This window comes from Microtus ochrogaster, chromosome 2 (genome assembly GCF_000317375.1).
Source record: "Microtus ochrogaster isolate Prairie Vole_2 chromosome 2, MicOch1.0, whole genome shotgun sequence".
NCBI lineage: Eukaryota > Metazoa > Chordata > Mammalia > Rodentia > Cricetidae > Microtus > Microtus ochrogaster.
In genome coordinates this window covers 81048046-81068619 of record NC_022010.1, presented here as the reverse complement: position 1 = coordinate 81068619, position 20574 = coordinate 81048046, and the positions used below count along the sequence as shown (strand labels likewise).

The 20574-nt window shown below is 36.5% G+C and overlaps 1 non-coding gene across 1 annotated transcript; it reads left to right on the top strand.

Annotated features, from left to right (window-relative positions):
- Positions 1-840: 840 nt before the first annotated feature.
- Positions 841-913, top strand: Trnag-ucc. The gene has a single exon. It is a non-coding gene; the product is annotated as a tRNA-Gly (tRNA).
- The last annotated feature ends 19661 nt before the right edge of the window (positions 914-20574 follow it).

Below are 20574 nucleotides of genomic sequence, written 5' to 3'. Positions count from 1 at the left end.
GCAAATGCCTTGAAAGGTACAGAAAGCAAGCAACAAGGAGTATCAATACAAAAGTACAGAACTCCATCAATGGAGGCCCATTTGACCTTTGAATTCATAATGTACAATTAGTCTTCCAAACACTTTGGTTATATTCAACAACTATGCTTCAAAAATTACTTGAAAAATTTCTACTGAAAATGTAGATTTTTTCCTTGTTCTTTAAAGAAAATTTTGTAATGGCATTGCATTACTTATAAATAATCTGGAAGTGATTAATTATTGAATATGAATAGGTTCTATGTTAATATGCCATCTTATGCAAGAAATCTGTGTATCTGCAGGCTTGTGTATCAAAGATTGTTCCTGGTACCAAGAATTTTTTTTATTTTATTTTTTTATTGAGAAAAAAATTCCACCTCCTCCCAGCCTCCTCCCACTCCTCTCCCCCTCTCTCTCTCAGGTCTGAAGAGCAGTCAGGGTTCCCTGCCCTGTGGAAAGTCCAAAGTCCTCCCCCCTCCATCCTGGTCTAGGAAGGTGAACATCCAAACTGGCTAGGCCCCCACAAAGCCAGAACAAGAAGTAGGATCCAAACCCAGTGCCATTGTCCTTGGCTTCTCAGCAACCCTCATTGTCCGCCATATTCAGAGAGTCCGGGTTTATCCCCTGCTTTTTCAGTCACAATCCAGCTGGTCTTGGTGAGCTCCCAATAGATCAGCCCCACTGTCTCCGTGGGTGGGTGCACCCCTCTTGGTCCTGACTTCCTTGCTCATCTTCTCCCTCCTTCTGTTCCTCATTGGGACTTTCGAAGCTGAGTCCAGTGTTCCAGTGTGGGTCTCTGTCTCTATCTCCATTGCTGTGGCGTTGGTGGTATAGTGGTGAGCATAGCTGCCTTCCAAGCAGTTGACCCCGGGTTCGATTCCCGGCCAACGCACAGGACCAAAAATTTTAATATTAAGATGTATGAAATATAAACAGGATAATGAAAACTAAGTTTTCATCCAAAGGTAAGCAGAAATCCATCTGATTAAGCTTTTGAAGCCTGGTTACTAATTATTAATGAACTCAATAAACAAATACATTTCTTATAACTCTGAAGTACTCTACATGTTAGTTAAAGTTGGCATAAAAAGCAATACGTCTTTCTGTTTTGTAGGAATATTTTTCTTTTCACAACTATTGGAATCATCATTTAATATATAGACTTTTATGCTCCTCCTGTTAAAAATTTGCCAAAATGATTATTTCTCTAGTCACATAAATTACAGTTGTTTCATTTTTTCACTATTTTAAAATTTCATAACTTAGATGTATTTTCTCATGACTTCTAAAAATAATATGAACATGTAAAAATTTGATAAAGTATGTAGTGATTTCTATATTCTCTATGTTTATAAGCCATATGTGCTGTCTTACTTACTCATGACTCCTTTAAGAAAGTTTTATTGACAATTCATATATAAATGATGAGAAATTAAGTAACAAGCACATTATCAGACCCAGATATAGATAAGAAACTTACTATCCCAAGAGAGTCTGTCCTTAAAGACTCTACAAACTTATCTTAAAAACTAGTGTACAAATGTATTTATAATGTTGAAAATAATGCCAACTTTGAGTAGACTAGTATGGTGATTTGTATAAGAATAGACCCCATAAAAATGTATGCTTAGTCACCAGGGAGTAGAACTCTTTGAAAAGATTAGAAAGATTATGAGGTGTGGTCATTGGGAGTAGGCTTTGATATTTCAAAAAAAAAGCATGTCAGGTCTTCTTTTTTTCTGTGTGTCTTTCTTTCTCTCTGTCTCTGTCTCTCTTCTTTCTCTCTCCCCGTGGACCAGCTTATAGCTCTCAGCTATTGCTCCAGAACTATGCCTGCTTACCTGTATGCCACAATGCTTGCCTATTGTAAAAATGGACTAGATCTCCAAAACTATAAACATGACCCAATTAAATAGTGTCTTGATCACAGTGTTTATTCCCAACACTGACTAAGAAAACTGGTGTACTTCCTCGAAGCCAAAAGCAATACAGCACAATAGTATCTACCTCTGGAAAATATCACTCGGTATTGCTGATGAGAATTTCTATTGGTTGATCAGATATATATATACTTAGCCTGGGCAATTGGTTTTTTCAATTTCTATATACTAAGACTCCACAAAGATTTACAATCCTCCTTGAACACTCTGTTGAATCTATCATTACATTTAAGTGAGTATGTTGTTGTGGGATATTCTGATCACATTCTGACACTTCCAAGACTGCTAATAAAAATTTACTTGAATCAGCAGTTTGAGTTAGCTGCTAGCTGACCAAAATTAGCCATAGAGGTTTTTGGGGAAAGAAGGCATATAGGAAGACACAGGAGATGGTAGGGAGAGGTTTAGAAAGACTCTTTGCCCTTTTAGATGGAGGAAGGAGAGAGAGAGGAGATCACTGATTGTTTCTCTTCCACTTATCTGATCATTCAGGTTCTTACCTTATATCTTAATTCTGAGTTTTTAATTGATAAAAATAATTAGATAAATGCTTCAGTATGGGGGATGAATTTTCTCCTTTTAATAAGGGAGTACGGAGGTGTTCACAAGGTTCCATATTACTTAAGAAACATTTAGTAGTTAATATTTGCTGGAAGAAGAAGTTTCACTGAGTGGAACTGAGTAGTAACTATGCTCTGGTATATAAATTCCCACCTATGTTTATGCAAGGAACACAATTTAAATTCAGTTGCGTGCACACACACACACACACACACACACACACACACACCACTCTTATGGAAACATACAAATATACACATACGCACAACATGAAAGTGGGACATTGACAACTTTAGAAGAAAAGAGGTTACACTGGAAGGAATGGGAATGCAGGGAGTAGGGAGCAGGAATTACTAAAATGCACAATACACATTTGACCCCTGAGTTCTTCTATCTTCCCTTCCTTGAAATCTCTCCACCATAGCCTCTTACAGATTTCCTGATCTCAGTGAGTGCTACCAAGGAAACATACATATCTGAAAAATGCAAAACTGAAGTCCAAAAATAAAAGAAAACAGGATATTTTGTCCTTCCATTTCTAGGGTACCTCATTCTTCATTATTGTTTCCAGCTCTTTCAAATACCTAAAAATATCTATTTTCATCTTTCTTAATATCTAAATAATATCACATTGTGTAAATGTACCATATTTTCATTACTCATCTGTAAGTTAATGAACATCTAGGCTCTTTCCATTTTCTGGTTATTTTAAGTGGAATGGACCAAGAATCTATACTCAACAAACCATAGACTCTAAGGAAAAAATGATATTCTGATAAAGAGACTTAATATTGAACCCTATCATTTATCACTATATCTAATCCCTCACCAGAGAACATTCTTTTTACAGTTGATGATGATTAAAATAGAGGCCATGACTGGTCAATGTGCTGAGAAAAAAGACTACAAAGTGCTTACTCCCAACACAAGCACAACCCTTTCTCCTAGGGTTCAGGGTTCATTGTAAAAAGGAGAATGGGAAGCCTTATAAGAGTCAGGGTGCTGGATGACCGCAAAAAAATAAAAAGTATTTTCAGGACACAACAGGGCGGGTGCACATTTGAATTCACAGTAGATGTAACAGCATGAATAATACCCCTGCATGCTCAAGCCAGACAAAATCCCAGCATGAAGAAGAGAGATCGCCAAAAATTACCACTCCTCACTAAAATTTGTAGGCAATGGGTTTTGTAATCTCCTGGCTTGGTCTGTCACCTGGTACCTTGTCCCTTTAAGAGACTAGTTCCAAACACTCCCAGTCTCTCTCTTTCTGCCAGCAAGGCAAGGGGATCTCCCAACTCCTCTACAAAACACTTTCTCTCTCTCTCTCTCTCTCTCTCTCTCTCTCTCTCTCTCTCTCTCTCTCTCTCTCTGTTTCTTCCCTTTCCCCTCTTCTCCCCTTCCCATCTTCTCCATAACCTATCAAATAAACTTTATACCCCAACTCTCTACACAGTAACCAGCAAAACAGGCCAGATTCAAGGCGACTGTTCCACTCCCAAGCCTCGCTCCCCACTGCAGCTGGTGGTTGGTGGCACTGAGTAATTTTTCTGTCCACTTCATGTATAAAAGAATGTGTTAATGGTGTGGTCACACAGATGTTGTTGTAATAAGAGTGGCAGGCTACGTTCCTGGCTCCCAGCCACCGGCACGGCTAGCTTTACCAGAAATAATTACACGGAAACTGTTATCTTTTAAACACTGCCTGGCCCATTAGTTCCAGCCTCTCATTGGCTAGCTCTTACATATTGATCTAACCCATTTCTAATAATCTGTGTAGCCCACTAGGTGGCTTACCACGGAAGATCTTAACCTGTGGTTGTGTCGGGTGAGAGAATCATGAATACTGCCTGACTCAGCTTCTTTCTCCCAGCATTTTGTTCTGTTTACTCCAACCACCTAAGGGTTGGCCTATCAAATGGGCCAAGGCAGTTTCTTTATTAAATGAAAGTAACTCCTCCATCAAGATGTGATTCTGCTTTAAATGTATGTTCTACAAGTCCTCTATGTCACTCTTGTTATTTATATCTATTTAAACTACCTGCTGTGGCTCTGAAAAATGTGGTTCCTCTCCAAAACATACAACTGCCACCATTTTGACTAAGAGCAGGTCAGATGACCTTATTACCATCTTGAATAAGGGCAGGGCAGGTGACCAAGTCCAGCCATCTTGACTAAGGGTAGCTTAGTTAACCAAGTTGCCATCTTAACTGAGGAATTCCTTGCCTAGTCTCATGGTTTACTTACCTTTTTGCCTCTTAATTCCTCTTACTGACTGTTACATGTGTGGTTTGCACAGTGGCATGCTTTCGATAAGACCCACCAAAGTATCCACTTCACCCAAATTCTGTTTAGTGTGTGTGTGTGTGTGTGTGTGTGTGTGTGTGTGTGTGTGTGTGTATGTGTAGGAATGCATGTGACATTTTATTTAACTTTATGTATAAATATAAGTTAACTTTAACTCTGTGTGTAAATGTGTATGAAACTTAAAATCAACTGTGTGTAAATGTATGTAGACTTGTAAATGTTTTAATAGTCTGTTCATTATATCTTATTACAAACTAAGAAAACAATAAGTCTCATATTTCAAATTGGTATGTACTTTTAAATCTCTTACAAAAATGGTATATATTTTAATGTATATATGATCCATACTTGCTTTAAAATATATTAAGCTGTTCTCCACTATTGTCAGTTCTACCATTAAGCTTCTATTGCAAAATGCTTTTTCTTCTTTGTCATTCACAAGTATACAATCACCTGTCAAGTTAAAAGCCAGTACAATCAAGTTTGGACTCAGCTTTCCAGGCAGATTCTATGCTGTATACCTGACATAACTTATCTATACCTGATAAATATCCCTCAACTGCTCAGAGATCTGGGGAATATGACATTTAGATGCTTAATTTTTAAAAAGCTTTTCATAATAGATAGACAGGTTGGCTCCTAACAGCAATACTCTTTTTCCTCCAAAGAAGATAGAAGACAGATGGGCACAGAACAATGTTCATCTGAAATTTGCTTCTTCAAGTGAAGTAACTAACATCTGGACAAAACTGCCTTTCATCTAAACTCCTGAAGATCTCCATATGTAGACAAACAATCAAATGGAATTTACAGCCTAGCTGCATAGGTCAAAGTAGGCTTGTCTTCCTACAGATTTGTTAATCTACAGGATCTTCTAAAATCTGGGAGGCCCTGTGCTAAAGAGCAGAAAGCAAATACAGTCCTGATGCCCTTACCCTCAATGACCATGGAGGACCCTGAGGATTGGCTCTAGGTAGCCAACATAGTAAGTTCTCTGACATTTTTTAATCAATAATTTAAGTAAAATTTTATCACTCTCAAAGAACTCTGATGTCATTTGACAGCTGAGAGGTTTTGTCAGTTTAAAAGGACAACCTCACCAAACAAATTTCAGAATAACTCTTTAACATATCCTAAATAAAAGGTGTTTTAAGATATATAAATACAAATTATTAAGGTGTGTACCTGCAAGTTATAAAGGTATGAGGACAAATGCAAATTATCAAATTTCTCTCATGCTCCCTTTCATGACCTTAATCTATTAATGTAATTTTGGCAGAGTACTACTCTAAAAATACTTTTCATTGTGTAAAAAAATATTTGTCAAGTCATTCTGACATAAATATGATGCTGTTTAAACAATGAGTGTGCATAAAACTTACATTTTGCAAACTCAAAAATAAAATGGTGAGTTCCAGAGATTCTAATTGAAGGATCCACCTTAAACAGGTCAGATACACCCACCTCTATTCCCTGGTCCTGAATTTTTTTCTTCTTAAACTTAACTCTCTGCTCTGCCAACACCTTGTCAGGTCCAAGAGATATTGGACAGTTCCACACCAAAAATCCTGGGCAGAAGTAAAGTGACCAGCTACTCCAGGATGTGACCAGTGCCCAGCTTTCTCAGGACCCCCAAGAAAGAATTTCTTATCCACAAATTAGAAGGAAGCAGTTTTGAGAACCTGCTGCCCCAATTCCCTCAACCTGCTATGCCTAACTTCCCATCTTTTCATTATAAGAATAATAATAAAAAATAAAACAGGAATGTTGTAATCTCCTGACCTGGTCTGTCACCTGGGTATCCTGTCCCTTTATAGACAAGTCCCACCCACTCCCAACCTCTCCTTTCCTAACCCCACAGCAAGAGGATCTCCCGACACTCCCCTCCAGCAACCCCCCCCCATCTTCTGGAAAAGGCTCTCTCCCTTCTCAGCTTTACCCCTTCTCCCCTTCCCTTCCCCCTCCATAACCTATTAAATAAACTATATACCCCAGCTCTGTCTGCATTGCCTATCTGTCTGCCTCACATCCGCCGTGGTCTCCAACCCACCAAGGGGATCTACCAAGGCCTCAAGTGGGTGGTCTGCTGCTGCCCCTCGTGGGACTTCTGCCCCTCATGAAACCAGCCTCGGTTCACCTTGAGTTAGGAATAACAATGGGTAACTTTTGGGGGTGAGTTAGTGTTTTTAAAGGGTGTGGCCCTTGACAAGTCAGTGAAAATTGCTTTTGATGTGTTATTGATATGTTATGGAAGACGTTGGGGGAAGGGTTTGTATATGGTTATATATATATATATATATATATATATGAAATTTTCAAAGAATTAATGAAACAAGAAAAATGTGAACAGAAAATAAATCTTACACTAAAATCTTAACTCTCAACACAAGAGTGTTGCTGTGAAGATAAGCATTTTAAAGAGGTGACTAAATCAAAATATAGGCTTTAGGGTGAGCTCAATGTAATCTGTGTGATTAATGTCCTGCTGACAAGTGTACTGTAGTGTGATATACACACCCAGGTTGCGCGTGTAAAGAGGAAATGAGCCAGATGAATCCATGACAGAAGACAAGATGAGAAGGTTTAAAAGAGGCAGAAGGAAAAACAAGGGAGGAGGAATGAATGAAGCTAGAGTGGGTGGAGGGATTTATAGCTTTCAGAATTGTAAAAACATAAAATTCTCTTGCTAAAGCTAAGCAGTATGTGTTGCTTTGGCATTGAAGATATCACAGACTGGAGAAAAGACTTTAACCTGATGCTTATGAGAATTAGGTAGAATGGAAAAGAAATGGGAGCATCTCTGTAAAGTCAGTCTTAAATGAGTCTTTCTGCAAGACATTTGCTTGAGAATGACACACATTCTTATGTGGCTATGATGAGTTTTGCTACATAGATTTTTAAATTTGAGAGCATTTAGCTAGGTGGGCACATGATCAAGTGCTTCCATATAGACAAATAAGTGCACAGGAAAGGAGCAAGTTGTAATTGTATAACAAAATGACAGTATATGCATTAAACGTGCATACTTATAAGAACTTTAACAGTATTAGCATCACAGAAGTACACAGCAACCACTTCCTAATCATTAATCTCACAAATTGCACTGATTTGGCTTGAGTGTGAAATGTTCCCATGGGTTCGTGTAATAAACATCTGTCCTCATAGGGGGATATAATATTGGAAAGGAGGTAGGACCAAGCCAGAGGAAGTTGGGCAGAGGGCAGATCTTAAAGGCACTTCATTTCTGGCTGCTGCGAGTTATTATCTCTTCCTCCTGTCTATTATGATGTGAACAGCTGTTTCCTCCTCATGCTTTTACCACCATAATGTTTGCCAAAGGACAAAGGGACAAGTGACTATGGCTGATCCCTTTGAAGTGGAAATTCATAATAAGTCTTTCTTCCCTTTAAGATTATTTTTATCATGTATTTTATCACACTGACAGGAAATCCAATAGTGGTATTCAGAATTCAGACCCTAAACATTTCAGATTAATTATGCATATTTTTGAGCACTTTATAAGTTTAGCATATAATACTGAATTTTTACTTCTTATGCTCAGCATCATTTGGGGCAATTGACCTATACAGTTTTATGTAGGTTTAACTCATTTAATTTACTGTGGCATGGCTTTCCATTATTTGAGTGTTATAAATTATTATTATTATTTCTGGGCAGGTAATTATTATTACATAGTAGTAAAATTGTCTTGAAATACAAGAATTTTATTTCAGAAGAAAACCAACATATTATGTTTTCTAGCTACACAAATTGGAAGAAAGCAATCAGATTTTTGTAGAGTTTCTATTTTTACTTAATTAGCATACAAAAATGAATTTTAATATGACTACTTAGCATGAATATTATGTATTTTGCTTATTGTCTAGTTTGCTTCATATTGCTGAAACATCATGACGAAAAGCAACTTGCGGAGAAAAGTGTTTAATTCAATTTATTCTTTATAATTTAAGGCTAAAAAAATCAGGCAAGAACTCGGGGCATGAACCTGGATACAGGAATTGAGAAGAAGGTCATGATTAGTACCTTGCTTCCTGGCTTGTTCCCAACAGCTTGCTCAGTAGACTTTTGATTTTATTAAACAATCTTTTTTATTTTACATACCAATCCCAGTTTCTTCTTCCTCCTGTCTTCCTGCTCTCCAATCTTCTCCTGAACCCCACTCCCATCCACTCCTCAGAGAGGGTGAAGTCTCCCATGGGGAGTCAACAAAGTCTGGCACATCACTTGAGCAGGTCCTCCTCCCTGTACCTAGGTGGAATAAGATATCCCTCTATAGGAAATGGGCTTCAAAAAGCGATTTCATGCACTAGGGATAAATACTGGTTCCATGGTCAGTGGTCCCACAAACGGCCCAGGCCACACAACTATCAGCCACTTTCAGTGACCCTATTTCAATCCTATGCTGATTCCCCAGCTATCAATCTGGAGTCAGTGAGGTTCCAGTAGCTTATTAGGTTAGTTGTTTCTGTGGGTTTTCCCATCTTGTTCTTGACCCCTTGATTATCACTTCTTCCTCTCTACAACCGGACTCCAGGAGCTCGACCCAGTGGAATTTTGCATCTACTTCTATAAATTACTGGATTAACTATGGTGGCAATTAAGGTAGTCGTCATTCTGCTTAAAAGGAAGGGCAGATAAAGCACCCACTTCACTATAGCTTAGTTTCTTAGCTGGGGTCAATCTTGTGGATTCCTGGGATTTTCCCTAGTGTCATGTTTCTCACTAACCACATAATGTCTCCCTCTATGAAGATGTCTCTTTCCTTGTTCTCCCTCTCTGTCCCTCTGCCAACTCAACCTTCAAGGGAAGTGGGGAGTAAAGCATCAGGGATTTGGGAGGTCTCAGTATGCTTTCTTAAAACTACTCAGTACCACCTACTCTGGTGTGGGTATCACTCACAGTGAGCTGGGCCCTCTCAGTAAATTAACAAAATTTATTATTAATTAACAAGTTTTTTACAGGTCAGTAGGATGAAGGCAACTCATTGAAATTCTTTCTGCCCAGATGACCCTAGGTAGTGTCAAGTTGATAAAAAACTGACCAGCACAGCCATATCTATCTTCCTATATATTTTGTTTATATATATAAATATATAATATGTATAATATATAATATATATCGTCCTATATTTTGTTTATTGCTCCTTTAGTCTTTCTTTCCAAATAGTCTACTTCCACATTCATAATATATATACATAAACATATATATTTCACATATGAAAGAAAGCTCACAGTAATATTGTATTTGACTTGAGTCTAGCTTGTTACACATAGGTTTGACTTTCACTTTCATTCATTTACCTGCAATGATTTAACTTTTATCACTAAATAAAATGACACACACACATATATTTGTGTCTAAAGTGTTTCTTCATCCATTCTTTTTTCCTGATCTTACTTTTTCTCTTTAATTATCCCAAAGCAGAATGACCATATTTCACTTTTACATACAGTTATATATTATTTATAAGTCATGAACTTATGTTCTTAATTTTTACCTTTTAGCAAAACATTTATTGCCTATTTTTTGTCATCCATGGTGTATTACTGGTAGTATACTCCAGCTACCACTAATGATTCAACATTCAATTATTAATAACAAAAGTACAACCATTAGGAAATGAAAATAGTAATTATGAGCCAACACAGTGACCTAGAAAATAATGCTGTACTCTCTTTTCCAAAAGAACCAAAATTAAACAGCCTATATCAGAGTTGAGTAGTTCAGATAAAGCTTCCTGGAGGAAGCAATGCATTTACTTACTGGAGGAAGCTGGGATATGTGCATTATCACAATAAGTTGTTTTAATAAAATAAAGATCTGATCAATACATGCTTGGAAATTTCTACCACAGAGAGAACAGTCATTTAAATTATAAATAACTACAGTATCAATGCATTAATAAAGTTAAAAAGTAATAGCTACTTTTTTATTATTTATTTATTAATAATAGACTAGATGGAGAAATATGTCTGTCATCTAAGGCAGTGTTTAGAAATTTTACCCTGTAAATTGATGGCAACTTGATGTGAAAGTGTTTTCCTAAATTTTTGTTAATATTTTGCTTTTTCACTTGTTTGTTTGCTTGCTTTTGCTTTTCAATACAACCTTTCTCTGTGTAGCCCTGTACTGGAACTCAGTACATCAATTAGGCTGGCCTCAAACTCAGATATCCACCTGTCTCTGTCATCCAAGTGCTGGGATTCAAGCAGTGAGTGGTCACTACCAAATATTTCTTTGTTTGTTTGCTTGATATAGGAGAGATATATATTCCAGGACCACCATGTCATTTTATTCGGAATAATCTCTCATTCTTAGTTGGCAATTCTATCTTCACACTGGCCAGAGGACTACTAAATGCCTTCCATTCAGGCAGAAGAGGATGTCCAGCTCTCCTTTGATCCAGCAAAAATCCTGGATATTCACAGCATAGTTCTGAACGTGTTTTCATCTCAAACAAATCATTATATTTAAAAAAAAAACCCAGGAAAATGATGTTTGAAAAGCAATGATAACATCTGCCACAAGATTATGCAGACAACAAATGTGATTATTTACTGGTTTTTATACACTTGAATTATCTCACATGCAATTTGTCATAATTTGAAAAGTGTTCATGATCATGATTATAAGGGCTACCCATCTGCTTAATCATTCATTTATTCATATCATTGTAGGAAAGGCATTTAGGAACACTTTTTCTTTTCTGTTGATATTCACACAGCTTGATGTTCAATCTATTTACAGATAATGGTGTTTTTTTAGAAGTATAATTTCAATTAGCAGGTCAGTATTTTTTACTAATAGATTTTTGCTTGTATTCTGCTCTCATTACAGTAATGTAAAGTTCATTGTCTGTAAGATTTACTTACACTGGTTTTAACATTAGTTACCAAGAACACTTTTGCAAATAATAATGTTAACTGATGCTTTTCCAAATCATCTTGTATTTAAAACTTCTAAAAGATTCAAGTTTATTTTTATCAAATTAATATTTGAAATTCATATATGTAATATTTATGTTTAATTAAAATATAGTGTCAGTTGAAAATCTCATTACAATCATTACATTTAAATAAAAGAAATAGTACAATAAAAGCTAATCTCTCATTTTAGATTAAAATTAGGAAACTTAAATTTGAGTTTTCATTCATTTTAATGACTCATAGTTTTATCAAACTTTCTAACTACTCGTTTGAGGAGCATTAAATAAATCATTAGCCAACATAATTTGTGATTCTTTGTTAATTCTGCTTCCAGACAACCTTTACTGTCCATTTGTTAAATGATATTGTACCAGCAAAAAAATCTTGTTTCCTATGTCATAAAATATATAAATTTCTGTTAATTTTCTTATTAAGTCATGAAACTACTTATCCACCTTCATGCATCAGTCCATTAAGAGTTAATATGCACTAAATTTAACCAACTTTTGCAATTTGTCAATATAGAAAATTCTGCCTTAAAATTACATATTTCTAGTCACAAGTTCTCTAATATCTGTCCCCTGTTTCCCATCCCAAGCTACAAGGTCGGATTTGATGAAGATGAAGTTCTCGCTTAGTTCCTACTCATTGAATATGGCTTTGATAGATATGGAGGCTTTTGTCGTTTTTATCAGAATTTCATCCTAGAGGATCTTCAGGAAAACAGATCTCTCTCTCTCTCTCTCTCTCTCTCTCTCTCTCTCTCTCTCTCTCTCTCTCTCTCTCTCTCACACACACACAGCGAGAGAGAGAGAGAGAAAGAGAGAGAGAGAGAGAGAGAGAGAGAGAGAGAGAGAAAGGAGATTTCTCCAACAATTGTAACACTTATTTCAAATAGAGCATCAAAATAAATACAAACCTTCATATATTTCATACCACTAAGGTCTAGACTATTGTTCATAGTTGTCTATGAGTAGAGAGGATGATTTGTCATAAGAAACTGGTCTCATGAACAAAAGGCTAATGTGTTCCATAAGACCTGTCATCTACGTGTTAGATTAAAAACTAACAATATAAAAATGTTTGATTTAACAATATTGAGAATGATGGGCATCAAAATTGTAAGAGGAGTAAATCAAGGCCCCCACCCAGGCAGGAACTGGGGTTTCCACTTTACAGCTTCCCTTTTCTACTTCTCTGGAAGTGAGAACTGTCTACTTACACTGGAGAGAATAATCAGATTAACAATATGCCAATTCATTTACTTATTTCTTCCAGATATATACTCACAGAGATACTAAAAAAATAATAATCACCATTACTCAAACAAGGTAACAGATGAAAGTGAACATGAGTCTTCTAGGAGGGGAGGGGCAACAGTAAGTGCAGAATAATTTTATAAGTAGATGTTTTAAAAAGAAAACATCCAATATTATGCATAGTAGACTAAATTTCTTCACTTTTAAATATAGAAACATTATTTGTGAATTGTTTTATGCCATCCAATAACAAAAATCTTAATGTGAATTTTCATCCAATTTAAAAAGACAATTTACAAAGACAACCTTTCTTTTGCTTTTTAAAGACAAAGAAACATGATTTTATTAGTTCATCTTCATTTTAGCCACTCAGAAAACAATCTTGGTGACTGAAAGTAATAGTGCACAGACTATATTTCTGTAGTCATCATAGATGGGTAATACATAATCTCATTATGTAGGCCAGGCTTTTTGAGACCCCAGGAACCTCCTTTGGCATCACAAGTGCTAGGAAAATAGTATATGCTTACAAGCCTGGCTTTCCAGTTTATGTTTAATCTGAAAACCAAGTGTCAACAACCAAAATTAGTGAAAACTCAACAGCTCATTTTATTTCAGAATGACTAGAACATAACAAACAGTTTAGAAGTTGGAGATATGTGTCTATTCTTTAGATAAGAATGAAAAGATTAACTACTGTATGCCACCCTTGCTCTACAAGCCATCTCTTATGGTAAAGTTCACTTCTGCAATTCAAGAAGAATTTGACACACCCTTTCCTAACTACTCTACTGTTTTCATATTTAACAATCATCATCAGAAATGTCAGCTAAACACCAAAGTGAACAACAGTCATTGGTGTCTTGGGAGTTGACTTTTCTCTCACTTTAAAGAGAAAGTAGTTGAATCAGCCTCTGCAAACCTTCTTCCAGGAGTATGCAATGGATAGTTTTGTTAGACAAGGCTTTACTTGATGTAGAAATGGTGAAAGGAGAGATAGTCAGGAAAGAATGAAGAAAATGCAGAGCAAGAAACCTCAAGTGTAGTGTTACAGGGTAAAATAGGAAATGAGAGGCAACTTTCCGTGTGTTCACAGGCTTCTCATCTCCTCCCAACTGCATTACTCCTGCATTTGATCTTATTTAAGACATTGGAACCGAAATCAGAATTGCTTTTTGAGAAAGGTTAATTCATTTTAACTCAATTACAAAATTTCTATATAACTTGAATTTCACCAATAAGATAGTTTTTAACCTTCCAACCTCTTCTTTAAACTAAGGAATTTAAGTTCTTTCCTCTTTTTTTCTATCCCTAGACTTTTCAGTACTATCCAAATCCATCAAACTGTAGCTTTTAGTCCGGAACTTGGTTTAGCTTTACGCAGCTCTTTCTCTTTACTATTAGCCTCTTAAACCATCACTTGCAGAATTTGTACAGTGTGAGTTTCCAGGGTAAGCATTGTGGATGAGGTACATGGAGTCTAAGTGACAGAACAGGACAGTTTGCTTTTCTGAGACAACTATGCCCAGTATTTCTTCAAAACATCTAAAGACTCACCTGAAGCGAGGGTTCTAGTTTGGATAGACCATGTGTTAAGGGTACTGTCTGATTAAATAGGTACTTGAAAACATGCTGTTTTGTTTCTAAAATAAATATTAGCATGACTCATAAAACATAAAACAATATTTTAAAACATCACCATCCTTTCCTGCAGATGATTGGGATAAATTTAGAATCAACACAGCATAGGAGAGCAGGAGATAAGAATAGTATAACATAATGAGATAAGAATAGTATAGCATAATAAATACTTTTCACATTGATCTAATTTTACTCCTAAAGGGGTTGATTAGATAACAGGATTCTCTGCCTGTGAGCTGCAGTGAAGGTTGATTGTCATCGAATGACTGAAAGCTTGCCTCCCCTTGAAAACCCAATTAAGGCAGTGTTGAATCCAACCCACAGTGTAAGCCATTTCTGGATTCCAAATATATGGTGAAGATTGTCTAATCTATATAAACAAAATGACTAAATGCACTATCGTCATGTTCTCCACCTTTTTCAATATTAAAGGATATTAAGGAATATGCTAAAAACAAGTATTTCTCTTTTAATATATGTATGCACTTTTAACAGTAAAGAATACTGTAAAGGTATGTATATATATGTATGTATATATATGTATATGTATCAGATATAGAAAAATCTCATTTCATAAATGATATATCAATAAATTACGTATTAGAGATGATATATTTTCCTATGCAATCTATGTTAACTCTTCATGAGTCAAATTTATCAAAAATACAGTTTTTTTTTAAAAAATGACAGGTATCCCATGACTATCCAATAAACATGTCATATTAATCTGCAGCAAAACTAAGCACCTCTGCATATATTAAGGCTGGGCAAGTCAACCCATTATGGAAGAGTAGGGTCTGAAAATCCAGTAAAAAAGTCAGACAGTCCCTGTTCCCACTGTTAGAATTCCCACAAAAGGACAAGTTACACAACTATAACATATATGCAGAGTGTTTAGGTCAGAGCCATGTAGGCTCTTTGGTTGTTGGTTCAGTCTCTCTGTGCCCCTATGTACCAGGTTAGTTGATTCTGTGAGATTCCTTGTGGTGTTTTTGTCCTGCCTGGCTCCTACAATCTTCTTTTGAGGGATTCCCTGAATTCCACTTAATGTTTGGCTGTTACTCTGCATCGGTTTCCATCAGTTGCTGGATAAAGTCTCTCTGGTAACAGTTGGACCAGGCACCAATTTAGTCACAGATGACCAGTTCTAGCTACATATGCACTATTGCTAGGAGTCTTAGATATAGTCATTCTTGTAGATTCTTGAAGATTCCCCTTCTCCAGGTTGTTACTAACCTCAAAATGCCCCCCAAGAGAAGGCACAGCAATCAGAGTCCCACTCGTTAGAACATTCAGGAATCCAATCAAAACACAAAATTGTAAACCATATATATGAATGTGTAAATATAAATCCTGATATAAACCTAAGTAGACCTACGTATGCTGCTTCAGTCTGTGGATTCATATGAGATTTCCGCATGTTGTTTTAGAGGGTCTTGTTTTCTTGATGTCCTCCATCACCTTTGGCTTTTGCAGTCTTCAGCCTCTTCTTCCATGGAGTTTCCTGAGTGCTGAGGAGAGGGCTGTGAACTATCACTTGCAGAATTTGTACATCCCATTTAGGTCAAAGTATTCCAATGTCTCCCTCACTCTGCATAATGTCTGGGTGTGTGTCTCTATTGGTTGTGATCTGCTGCATGCAGGAGGAACCTTCTCTTACGATGTTTGAATGGGTACTGATATATGCGTGCAGCAGAATATCACAAAGAGTCATTTTATTACTACATTTTTTTTTCTTTTTTATACACCAGTAGTGTTTGGTTTTCTCCTATGTCCCTGAACTATCTATTCGCCTGTTTGTGTTCAGCAAAACAGTATCGGGTATGGGATCCACTTGTGGAGTGGGATTTAAGTCAAATCGGTTGTTGGTTGGTTACCTCCCTCCCTCCCATACACACAAGCTTTGTGCCACCATTGTACTAGAATAGCTTGCAGGCAAGACACGTTGTAGAGCAAAGGATTTGTGACTGACTTGGCTTGGTGCTTTTCTTTTTGGTAATTTTCAGAGTATCTTCCTGCATCAAAGACAAAAGAATCTAGGAATGAAAGCTCTGTGTAGGCACCAGTTTGACTTGTTCATGTTCAGTGAGTTGTGTAGATATTGTCTTTAGCAATGGGGTCTTGTCATCAGTTTCTGGGGAGCTACTTATTGTCTTGGCAACACCTGGGTTGCTTGTGGATCCCATGGGCCAACTACTCAATTAGATGCAACTCAATCCCAGTACTGGAAGCTTCGTTTTGTGACAATAAATGGCCATTTGGAACGCTGTCCCCACTGCATTATTTGGTGACGTCACTTAGACAGCCTTCATATATGTGCATATATTAAGGAAGTTTCTACTATTTTACGTTTCTATACTATCCATGAAATGTTCCTTAGCTTGAGCTGTCTCACCCCTATTCCTTTACTCAATCCATTCTTCCCTCCATATAACTACTTGGTCCTCCCATTTCAGTGCCTCCATCCATCCATCTATCCATCCATCCATCCATCCATCCATCCATCCATCCATCCTTATCTATTTTATTTCCATTTACTAGAGATATTTATCTGTTCTCTCTAGTCCATTACTCTAAATGTACTCACTATCATTCCATAGATTATAGCTTGGTTATCCTTAACTTAATAGTTAATATATACCAATGAGTGAATACATGCCATATTTGTCTTTCTGTGTCTCAGGTATCTGACTCCAGATGATTTATCTAGTTTTATAAGGTTCAGTATCATAACCCTTGTAGCAAAAATAGACTGGGATTTTATTTTTTAAAAAAGTAAATGCAAAGTAGAATTATTTAATACAATGAGAAAAAAGTCAGTCTTTCTACAGTTAAAGAAACTCGTGAAACAATTATGATTTTGTACATGGCTATATATATATATATATATGTGTGTGTGTGTGTGTGTGTGTGTGTGTGCATGTGTGTGTGTGTGTTTTTGAGATAGATATTCAGAAATACACATTGAGTTGTAAAAATGTTAGTAAATCTAAAAATTATTTTTTTTTGCTCTAGGTAAAAAAATATGTATTACCAAGATTCATGCCATGAAAAGCCATACATTTCCAGGAAATTGCTTTGGTTCACATTACAGCTCAGGAAGTTTCCTGAACAAATATGACTTGATGTTAATCAAGACTCACTTATGCCAGTCAGTACTGAAATTTCAAAATCTTGTTTTTGCATATCTCTAATAAACATGAAAAGCTTTACTCCATGCTTTCCATACCTCTTACTCCATTAATTTTAATTCAATGTGTATTTTCCTATTGAACAAGTTCTATCATGTGTTTTTTGGTTATTTTATCAAAAGATTTTGTAAAATAAAGATGTATATATATATATATATATATATAATATTCATCAAGAGAGATACTATGTAAAAACCAATTTTGTAGTCATTTGGGCATTACTTAGACTGCAATGAAATGTATATTTATATATGCATTTATAAAAATTAAAAATATGTGTCAAAGTTAATTATTACTGCAACAACTAGCAAACAATTAAAATACACACTCCCATTATTTCTTGCTTCCTTTGACACTATCTGTGCTTTCTCCCATCTTTTGACTAGTGCCTTTCTAGTTTCCCAGATTCTACAGAAACTACAGGAATCTAAACTAAAAGCATGGATCTGTGTATGAGGGAACATGTGATATATGACTTTACCAGGATAACCTTACTTGGTGGAATTATCTCCGGTTCTACCCATTAACCCACAAATTGCATAATTCCATTTTTCTTTATGGCTAACCAAACTTCTTTGTCTGTATCTATTACCCTCCTTAGCCATTCCTCACTTGCTAGACATCTAGAATGATCCCATATCCTAGCTACTATGAATTAGTAAGATATATACACACCCAGAAGTGATACATCTGGAACCTGTTGACATGCCATCTCTATTGTTTTCAGAAACATCAAAGTCAGGCAATGGTGGCTCATGCTTTAAATCCCAGCCTTGGGAAGCAGGGGCAGGAAGGTTGCTATGAGATCAAGACCAGCCTGGTTTACATAGTGAGTTCTAGGATAGCCAGGGCTACACAGAAAAACACTGTCTTGGAAAACCAAAATCCAAAAAATAAAAAGAGGAAGAAAAATAAATTTCACATGGAATTTTATAACAACTGCAACAACTTTTAGTCCCAGCAAAGGTAAGAAGGTAAGAATTCCTCTGTATCCACACCCTCTTAGCATTTGTAGAGTATGTCTCATTGGTCTTAATCATTCTGACTGAGGTAGAATGAAATCTCAAAGCCATTTAAATTCTCATTTCTTAATGGTTAAGTATGTTTAAAAAACTTTAATAGACACAGCACAATCATTTTATGAGAAACCATTGTTTAGTTTGATATCCACATTTTTATTGAGTTATTTTTCTGAAGCTGAGGGTTCTGTTTGTTTATTTGCTTGATTTCCTTTTTGTCTATTCTAGACACCAATCCTCTGACAAATATGTCACTAATAAAGGTTTTATCCATTCTCATTCTCCTCTTCAGCTCATTAAAAGTTTCTTTTCAGTGCAGAATCTTTTTAATTTCACTATACAAAATAAAAGTATTTATTGTCTAGTTTTATTTCCTGAGCTACAAAAGACAATTCAGAAAATCCATACCTGAGTTGATATTCTGAAACATACTCTCTTTTCTCTAGAAATACCTGAACTTGAGGACTAACACTGAAGTTTGCAATTCATTTGGAATCAATTTTTCATCCTGGTGAGACATTAAGATCCAGTTTCATTCCTCCACATACGTATAATCCAGTTTTCACAGCACCATTTTTTGGCAATGCTGGCTTTCTCTTGTGTGTCAGTACCATCTTGTTTTTCTTACTATGTCTCTGTAGTATAATTTGAAATCAAGCATGCTTATCCAGCAGTGATCCAGATTCAATATATAAGGTTAAGGGCAACCAAGGCAAACATTGACATTGACCTTGTTACTAGTTGCTCTTTCAGAGGACCTAGGTTTAGTACTCTGTATCCACAAGGCATTTCACAAACATCTGTAACTCTAGTGCCAGGGGCTCTAACACCCCCTCTAGCCTCCACCAGTAGTAGACACAAATGGGGTGCATAGATACACATTCAGGCAATACTCCAATGCACATAAGAATATATACCAAAGCTTTTTTAAGTTACAACTTATAATTCTTATTCCTGAAGCTGGAAATGCTGATAAAGTCGGAAAGGAATAAGATCCCTAGTTTTTACACATATTTTAGTTCTCACTGGCAATTTTTCTGCTGCTCTTATGCTATCTCTTGTGCTTGTCTTCTAGGCCTGCTTATAGATAACCATTGCATCTAAATATAGTATGATATGGATACATATTTAATGCTTCTTTCACAGAACCCAAGTTACTTTGAAGCTTTCTTGACCAAATATAGCCAAGAACATCTAGAAGAAGCATTTTTTTCATAGTCTCCACCTCTGGGGAAAATATATTTGCCTTTAGAGATGAGTATGGCAAAATACAAGGTGACGGGCAGTCTAAATTCTTTCTGAAATTCAACTATAAGGAATTGGAATTCTGAAGTACTTGGAATGTGCTATAGACTCTCCAAACTTTGAACAGAAGCAGAAGGCAAGGGAAACGGACAAGGGCATAGAGCAGAGTGGTGTCAGGCTGGCATCATAAATGTGAGAGGAATCTGTTAACGTCAGTGCTCAGGCGAAAGGCAGCTGGACGATGACAGAGACGCCGCGAGGGTCAGTGCTCACACAGCACTTGTGCTGTTACTCAGGGAGCCGTGGGGCCAGCAGCAGAGGAAGCAGCTGGACTGTGGGGTGGACGCAAATGCTGAGGCAGGAAGCAGGTGGCCACATGAGGAGGAAAAGATGAGTTTCGTGTTCAGAAGCATCTGCCCTGTACATTGGTTCCTGCAGAAATG